An 8,186-nucleotide genomic window follows, 5' to 3' on the forward strand; every position below is an offset into this window, starting at 1 on the left:
CAGGTCCAGTACTGTAACCAGAGCTGAAAGCCCCTAATCATCCTTTGTGGGGGAGATTGTATGCTTTCTGCCCCTCACCCCTTGCAGGTGAATTCCACTGCAGCTGCTGCCCTGGACCTCGTGTCTATCCCAGAGCAACTATTGGGACTATCCAGCACAGCCCATAGCTATCTATGGGGGAGAAAGAGGAGATTGGTTTCCACTCTGCCCCACTATCCTTGTAAGTGATCCAGATGTTCCTGTGGGACATCCTGTGGCAGTGGGAAGAGCTATATATGTGGAAAGAACAGATTTTCCTGGGATTCCAGTGGGGGAAAACAGGTCCAATCAGGGCTCTTTAACAGCTCACTAGCTCAGTGTTGTCAACCGGGAGTATGCGGGAAGGCCCTAGGGAGTATGCGTGGGCAGGGATGGAGCACTGCAGCCTCCAGGGGCAGGGCTGATGTGGGTTGAGGGCAGTGGCACCTGTCTGCAGGCTGCACAGGCACTGCCTGGCCGGTTGGATGATGGGGGGGGGGTGGGAAGCTTGCACACAGCAGTATACCCCCTCCACCCACTCTGCATCTGGCCTCCAGGGGTACACTTACTAAAAAAGGTTGAAAACCCCTGCTATAGCTGGACAATCTGTCAAGAAGCCAGTTCCTTTCCCTCCTTCCCCCCCAAAGGCATTCTAGACACCCCTTTAGCGCTATGTAACTGGACAGGTATTACAGTAGTGCTACAAAATGTAGCCCTACCAAGAAGCTACTCTTGCAAGTATATGCTGTAGCACTTCAGCACCTTTGTAGTTCTACAAACAGCTTAAACAGCTGCACACACACTTTATAGCACTCTAAGAGAATAATTTGCTGTACACATGTAATGTCTATCCATGGCCTTAGTTACAGCAGCTTCCAAAGGCTGCCATATAGGTGGCAACCATACACAGAATCTCTGCAGTTGTTATTACTCAGATATCTCTAGTCATCCCTCGCACACCCTTAGCCTGCCTCTTCCAAAGTTCATAAAGTATAGTAGAACTGAATATTTGTATCTTGGTGCTTCATAAACCCATGTGATTAGCAGTAGGTTGCTGAATTAAGGTTGTTTGCTTGCAAATTTTACTTCAAAGGGTGTTGCTTATCCCATCAACTGGAGCTCATCAGGGGTCCAGTGCAGCTGATTGATGAAATAGCACCTTTGAAATAAGTCCCAGCAAACAGCTAAAACACATCGATAGTCCCATGCAGCTGTTTGTTGAGCCTCTGCATACCTCTAAATGTCACACAGGGAGTAAACAGACCTAATCCTAGTTCTGTATAGTCTGTCATCAAATGTGCTGAAAGTGGAGGAATTCTCTTATGGCTAGGTAGGTGATGGCTACAAAATGATATTTAGAGATTTGCTTCCGGGAATTGCCTTGTAGGTAAAGTAGATATTGCATTAGAACAATGGTTTAGAGGAACAGCAAGGGTTAATTGGTTTCCAAAAGCCTGTTTGTGACCATTTCCTTTAAGGCCTACTGTGTCTGGAGTGGACATAACAGGCTGGGAAATTTGCACAGTGTACCCATAATAGAGATTAGGGACTCTAAAGCATTGGTACCAGGTCACAGTGCCCAACTACAGAGCCCTTGGGAATTTCTGGTTTTGGTGGATGGACCAAGTTAGGAGGCTGGGCATGTCCAAATTAAAAAACCAGCAAATGACCAAATTAAAATGTGTGCATGTGGTGGGGTTGGGAAACAAAAGAATACACAACAGAACAGAACATGGACAGTACAATGACCACAGGGAGACCAATCAATGATGCCCAGGAATGAAGAGTCATCAGAGGAGAAAAAGGATACAAAAGGAGGGATTTCAGAGTAGCAAAGGGTCCCTGAGGCCACCATGGAGAGAGGGAACACCACCAGCCTGTCTCATCCACCTCACTGGTGGGGGCTGAGCCTTGGCCTTCAACCTCTAAGACTGCTGACATTCAAGAAAGAACCACAGGGTGAAGCTTGCGTACTGATCGGACGTACCTTTCTCTGTGAACCCTAGGATTAATAGATTTAGAATCAGGGAGAGGGGTTATTTTGATTGCCTTGCCTGCATTATTCTTGTCTGCTATCGCTGTGTATCAATAACATTTGTCTGTTATCAAATGGATGAAGTCATAGTTGGTCTGAGGGTTTGGGTCTGACCGGAACAAGGTGTCTGGGTCATAAATCCAGTGCCAACAATAGGTAGGTCTCTTTTTATAATCCTTTTATGTTACAATTACCCTTTTATTTTGTGTAAAGGGGATAGAATGGAGATGAGGGTTTCATCCTCAGCTTTATCCAGTTCTTTGTTTGAAAAGTATGTAAGTGTATATCTATTTATGACAGTTCATGGATTTTAGCATTTCTTGTATAACTAAAGACTTCTTTCTTTCATTTCAGGGGTGGATCACGTTATCGGAAGAGAGGAAAAGCAGGCAAAGATTCTGATTAAGACTAAAGATTAATCATAAATTAAGGAGTAAATGTATAATCCTAGCACTTCATCTGGAGTGGAATATTTTAAAAAATCATGAAGCGAAGTACAAGAACACTAGAAAAGTTTTTGGATAGGGGTATAAAATTATTTGGAAGACTGCTAATCTGCAGCAAGTATATAAGAATCAATTTGGCTGATAGGGCAGTGAGTGACTTGTATTTTTTATATTGGAGTCTTTCAATCAGAATTTTCTGAACATGGTTTCTCATTATGGTAATGATGATGGGATTAATTATCACCATGAGAACAAGTGATAATGGTACTTTGAACTGTACTTGTCACCATATGACACAGAATATTGCTTGTTTTTACATTCTGAGGGATGTGTGCAGTTGAAAGCATCTGACTTCCTTACTGAATGAGACTAACAGGGACTAGATGGGGATGAAGGGCTAATGCCTTTTTCAAACTACTCTGATAGGCTAGGATATTAGCAGTTTTGCATAATCATCACTTGATTAAATTAGAGAAACATTAACAAAGTCATAGAAATTAGTCATTGGGATTAGTGTTCCACTGCAATGAATAGTTCCAGTAGGGCAACTTTGGGTGTTCTTGCATGTTTTGCTTCAATACTCCAGTATTTTACCAGAGTTAAGTCATTAGAGAGAGCAAACCTTTCCAAAGGTATCTTGTTTCTATGAATATTGATCAATTTAATCCGCAATAGAGCTATATTCCATAGTAGTTTATTCTCCCTTCATGATAACTTTTGTTAAAAATTATTTACATTGTAAAAAAAGAATCATTAAGCTGGAAATACAGTCAATTTATATCTAAAGGAAGGAGTCTCCCAATATTTTAGGTTCCTACATGAATAATTTTCTGTTTCCTTCTTGTCATCTTTGGACCTTGGCAGGGCAAGAGATCTTGTGGGGAAATATGCAGATTGCCTTCAGAGAAACAATATTCTTCCATAATTTAAGCACCTGACAGGTTTTTTTCTTACTAATTATAATAAATTAAGAGTAGTGTTGTATGCTTATTTCGGGCAATAGGACAGCAGAGAATGTAAACTAAAGGGACCTTGGTAGACAAGGCAATGCTGAAGAGATCCAGCAATTTTTTAGCCAGTTAATCTGGTCAGATTGGTTTAGAACTTCTAACATGGTAGAGGAGCAGTGCGTGATAGTAGGTAATGGGAGTTGCACCAGAGTTGCATAACTAGAAGAGATTTGATGTAGCATTTTGAAAGTCTGAAAGCCATTTAATCATTGAATTATGTCCATTGCACCATTTAGGAACATGATTAAACAAATTTAAAGAATGTAGCAGTACAGGAGGGAACTCAAAATTATATAGCCTAATTGTGGTCATGGGTTAACCTAGTCCTGCAACTGTGTGGGAATTCCAACTTGTCTGATATGTCTTTTAAAATGAAATGGAATTGAAAATCATGAGCATGAGGTATATATTTATTAAAGTGACTTGGGTGAGTGGGGAGGGGGTGGAATTCATTACTACATTGTACACATAGTGATGTATTTGGTGAAATGAAAATTATTTATAATGTTACACAATTGTATAAAAATCTATTGTTTAATCAATAATTGTTCTTTTTCACTAAGAAAGTTAAGTACATCACCTGTACATAGCCGCATCCAGAGATCATGCAACTACTACACGAGTCAAACAGAGGTTTTCACTGGATTTTTTAATAAGTAGAGTAAAATGGATGAGAGCATCTGTCCTTGTAACCAGATGCATTAATTGTATATGCTGTCTGCTAATAGGTATCCTTGCTTTAATAACTAATTAAAATGTAGATATACCTATTAAACTTAAATATACCTATTAAACTTAAAAATGCTATCTAATTTACATGCTATAACAGCCTCAGTAAATCAAAATTAATTGCTCTCTTAGTATATAAGACACTAAGTTTAGAACATGGCTGTCTACAGCTTTTTGTGATTTATTAATTGAATATGGTATTGTCATATCTAAGATTAGTATGTGAATTCTTGACCTGTAAGCTTCTTTCTCTTCTCTCTCTCTCTCTCCCTCTTTCTCTTTCTTGCTCTTTCTTTCTCTTAGTTGTTCTTACACTCTTTCTCTTTTTCTCTCTTTCACTTGGTTCTCTCTGCCTTCCCTCTCCCCTTTCCTTTCTTCTCCTCTCCCCTCACTTGCTTGTGCTCTCCTTCTCTTTCCCTTTCTTGCACGTGCACTTTCTCTGCCCTGCTCTCCTTCCCCTGCAGAGGAGGGAAGGAAGGGGAGAGGAACAGGGACATGGAGTGAAAGAAAGGGGGAGAGAAAGGAAGGAAGAGAGAAAGAGATTGCAAAAGAGCAAATGAGAGAGAGCAAAAGAGTGAAAGAGAGACAGTAAGAAAGAGTGAAAGAGCAGGAAAGAGAGAGAAGCTCACAGGTCAAGGACTCACTGCTCCTAGATATGACAATACCATATTCACTTAATAAATCACAAAAAGCAGTAGACAGCTATGTTTTAAACATAGTATTATATGCATCCCCCCCCTTCTTCCTTTTTCACTGTGTCCTTTTTCACCCTTGCTCTTTCTGCTTTGCTTCTTCTGCCTTGCTCTGTCTCATGCTTTCTCTCACTCGCACTCTTGTGCACGTGCCTTCTCATGCATGCACCCTCTCTTACTCACTCTTTCTTTCTTGCTCTCTTGCCCTCTTCCTTTCTTGCCCTCACTCGCTCAGTCTTGCTCACTGCCTTGTATGTGCTCTCTTGCATGTACTTTCTCTCTTTCTCTCTCTCACATTCTTGCTTTCTCTCCTTTTTTTCTATCTTTTTCTCTCTCTAGCACACATGCTTTCTCATGTGCACACTTGCTCTCTGTCTTGATCTCCCTGTCAGATTTTGTCCAGATTTACTACTCATTACAGCAAAGTACATGAGAAGGTAACATGGGCATAAAGTACTAAAGCCTATATAGAGGTTGTATATAAGGTATACGTAGAGAGTAGGATACAGAGAATAGTGATTTTTTTAAAGTCAGTATTAGTCAATTGTGTTGAATGTCAGCTCAAAAGTCCATAGTTTGTAAAATAAATGCACTATTGCTACCAGCAATGCAAATTTCTCATTGCACTGCATCTTTATGATTTAGGATACACCTGTATGAGCATATTGAACTTTCTAGATTAAGTCCTTAACTTCTTTTTTTTTATGCCACTCTACCAACAAGATTTTTCAGTACTAACAGGCTAGGTACAGATTTGTGGGCAGGTTAGATCATGTTAAAAATGGCCACCTGATCTAACTTAGTTTGCCCAGGTGTGGACTTTACATTTAGATTGACCAACTAGAGATCTAAGTGAGAACTGCATAGACATTCAGAACGTTTAGATTGGTCTAAAAATGGCTGATCCAACCTAAGTTAAAATACCTTACTGAGGTAGTTTAACTTCAATTGGATCAGGTGAGACTGATCTAATTGAATAGGGTCAGTTGCAAGTGCAGTCTCTGGGCTGGGAAAGCTCAGACACTTTCCCAGGGTTGCACTTTTTACACCTGCCCCCTAGGATGGGGCTATTTTTAGGCCCGTGGTCTCTCTCCCCTCTCAGTGGACCAGCCAGCCCTCCACTTTCGAGCCTACCAAACCTCCCATCCTGCAAGCTGCGCCCAGTGCTGGGAGCTGATTGAAATAATTTGGGGTGGGATTGGGAGGTAGGTTAATTGGGGGAGGTGTGAGGGGATAAAAATAACTCCTAGTCCAGCAGGTGAGAACCCCACAATTCCCCTTAGCTCCCCCAATGTGGACACTGCCAAAATCTCCTAGTTCCCACCAACCTCTTGTGGATCTTGCTTGCCTTTCCCTACTGATCTAACCAAACCCTCCAAGTCCTCACCACCCCCTCTGCAGATTCTGCTTGGCCCTCTGATCCCTGCCGTGGACCCGATTGCCCCCTGATCCTGTTGATTGCACCCTTGATCCTCTTGATCCCCACTGCAGACTCCAAATGCCCCCGATCCCCTCCCGTGGATCCCACATTCTCCCAACCTCCCCCCACAGACCCTGCTTGCCCCCCTGATCCTCCCAAGTCCCCCCAAAAGCCATTCCCATCCTGACTTACCTTAGAGTGGTTGGCCATTTTTAACTCGATCTGACCTCCTCAAATATTTTTACATGCCTATAATTTTGGGAATGTTTTTTGGAAAATGGGTATCATGAACTCGAGAAGTACATTCCATTTCCCATAAAATGACTATTAAATATATGAAAATATAATATTCCAGCATCATTTAAAAGCATTTGATTCTATTATGGGAGACCCTATATAAACACAGAAAGAGAGAGAGGCTGTCTTAAACAGCTTGCAAATTGGCTAAATAAGACAAAAGTTGGGGGAGGAACAAGAGGCTTTGACAAGTGAAATCATCTGTCCATGGTTGTTAAACTGGAACCATTGTGAATAAAGAACAAATATAGCAGAAGTGAGCCCAAATGTGATGTAACACAATATAACATTGTCCTAGTAAATGATGATCTATAAAACCTTAGAAGAAAAAAACACAAGCAAACAAAAGAAGTACAAAAAGCAAAAAAGTCTGCGGTCCCAGTAAAAAAATCTTATGCTTGTAAAAACGATACATTTTACCTGCAGCAAAACTACATTTATTTTATAGAACAGTAGAACCTCTCTTCAGTATGTTTTCACTAAAGCTTATATTTCTTATGGTATGAACCTTCCCTTAACCAAAAGAAAGCCTTCCAGATCTCCCTCTGGCAATAGTTCTGGGGAGTCAGTATCTCTAGCTGCTGTTCTTCTCAAAGTGAGAGCCAGGAGGGGAGATATTCCTTGCTAGATCTTATGGTGGGGAACAGCATTTCTTAATTTAATGAGATTTTAAAATAAATCTTGATTGGAACTAATAGGTTCATAGCAAATGAATGCACAGCAGTGTCTGCAAGCCGTTATACATATTTTTTTCTAAAAAATAGGCAGGAATTTTTAATTCTATATTTTACTTACAAATTAAAATATCTGTTCGATGAAGACTGTGTTTTGTTTGCACCCTAGTATAGTGACAACTGAATAATGAATATTTGGGCTTACAAATAACTGTGGTTTTCATAGATCCATAGATGCTAGGGTCAGAAGGGACCTCAACAGATCATTGAGTCTGACCCCCTGCCTCAGCAGGAAAGAGTACTGGGGTCAGATGACCCCAGCCAGATGCCGCTACAGCCTTCTTTTAAAGACCCCCAAGGTAGGGGAGATCACCACCTCTGTTGGAAGCCCATTCTGAATTTTGGCCACCATTACCATAAAGAAGTTTTTCTTGATATCTAGCCTAAATCTGCTCTCTCTGTTTCTGACCATCATTCCTTGTTACCCCAAGAGACACCCTGGTGAACAGAGCATCTCTGATCCCTTGCTGCATCCTCTTAATGAATTTGTAGACGGCCACAAGATCACCTCTCAGGGTGATCCAGTCTCTCCCTCATAGGGCTTGTCCTGTAAGCCCCTAACCATACAAGTGACCCTCCTGTGGACTCTCGAGTCTATCAACGTTGGTCTTGAAATATGGCACCCGAAACTAACGACTCATGTTAATCTTGGAGTCCATTATGACTCCAAGATCCCTTTCCACTTCTGTGCTGAAAGGGTCACTTCCCATCCAGTAGATGTGCTGGATATTTTTGTGCCCTAGGTGCAGAACTCTGCACTTGTTCTTGTACTGCATCCTATTGATCCTATTGTGTACTGCCCACT

This window comes from Alligator mississippiensis, chromosome 4, assembly GCF_030867095.1.
Source record: "Alligator mississippiensis isolate rAllMis1 chromosome 4, rAllMis1, whole genome shotgun sequence".
Taxonomy (NCBI): Eukaryota; Metazoa; Chordata; order Crocodylia; family Alligatoridae; genus Alligator; species Alligator mississippiensis.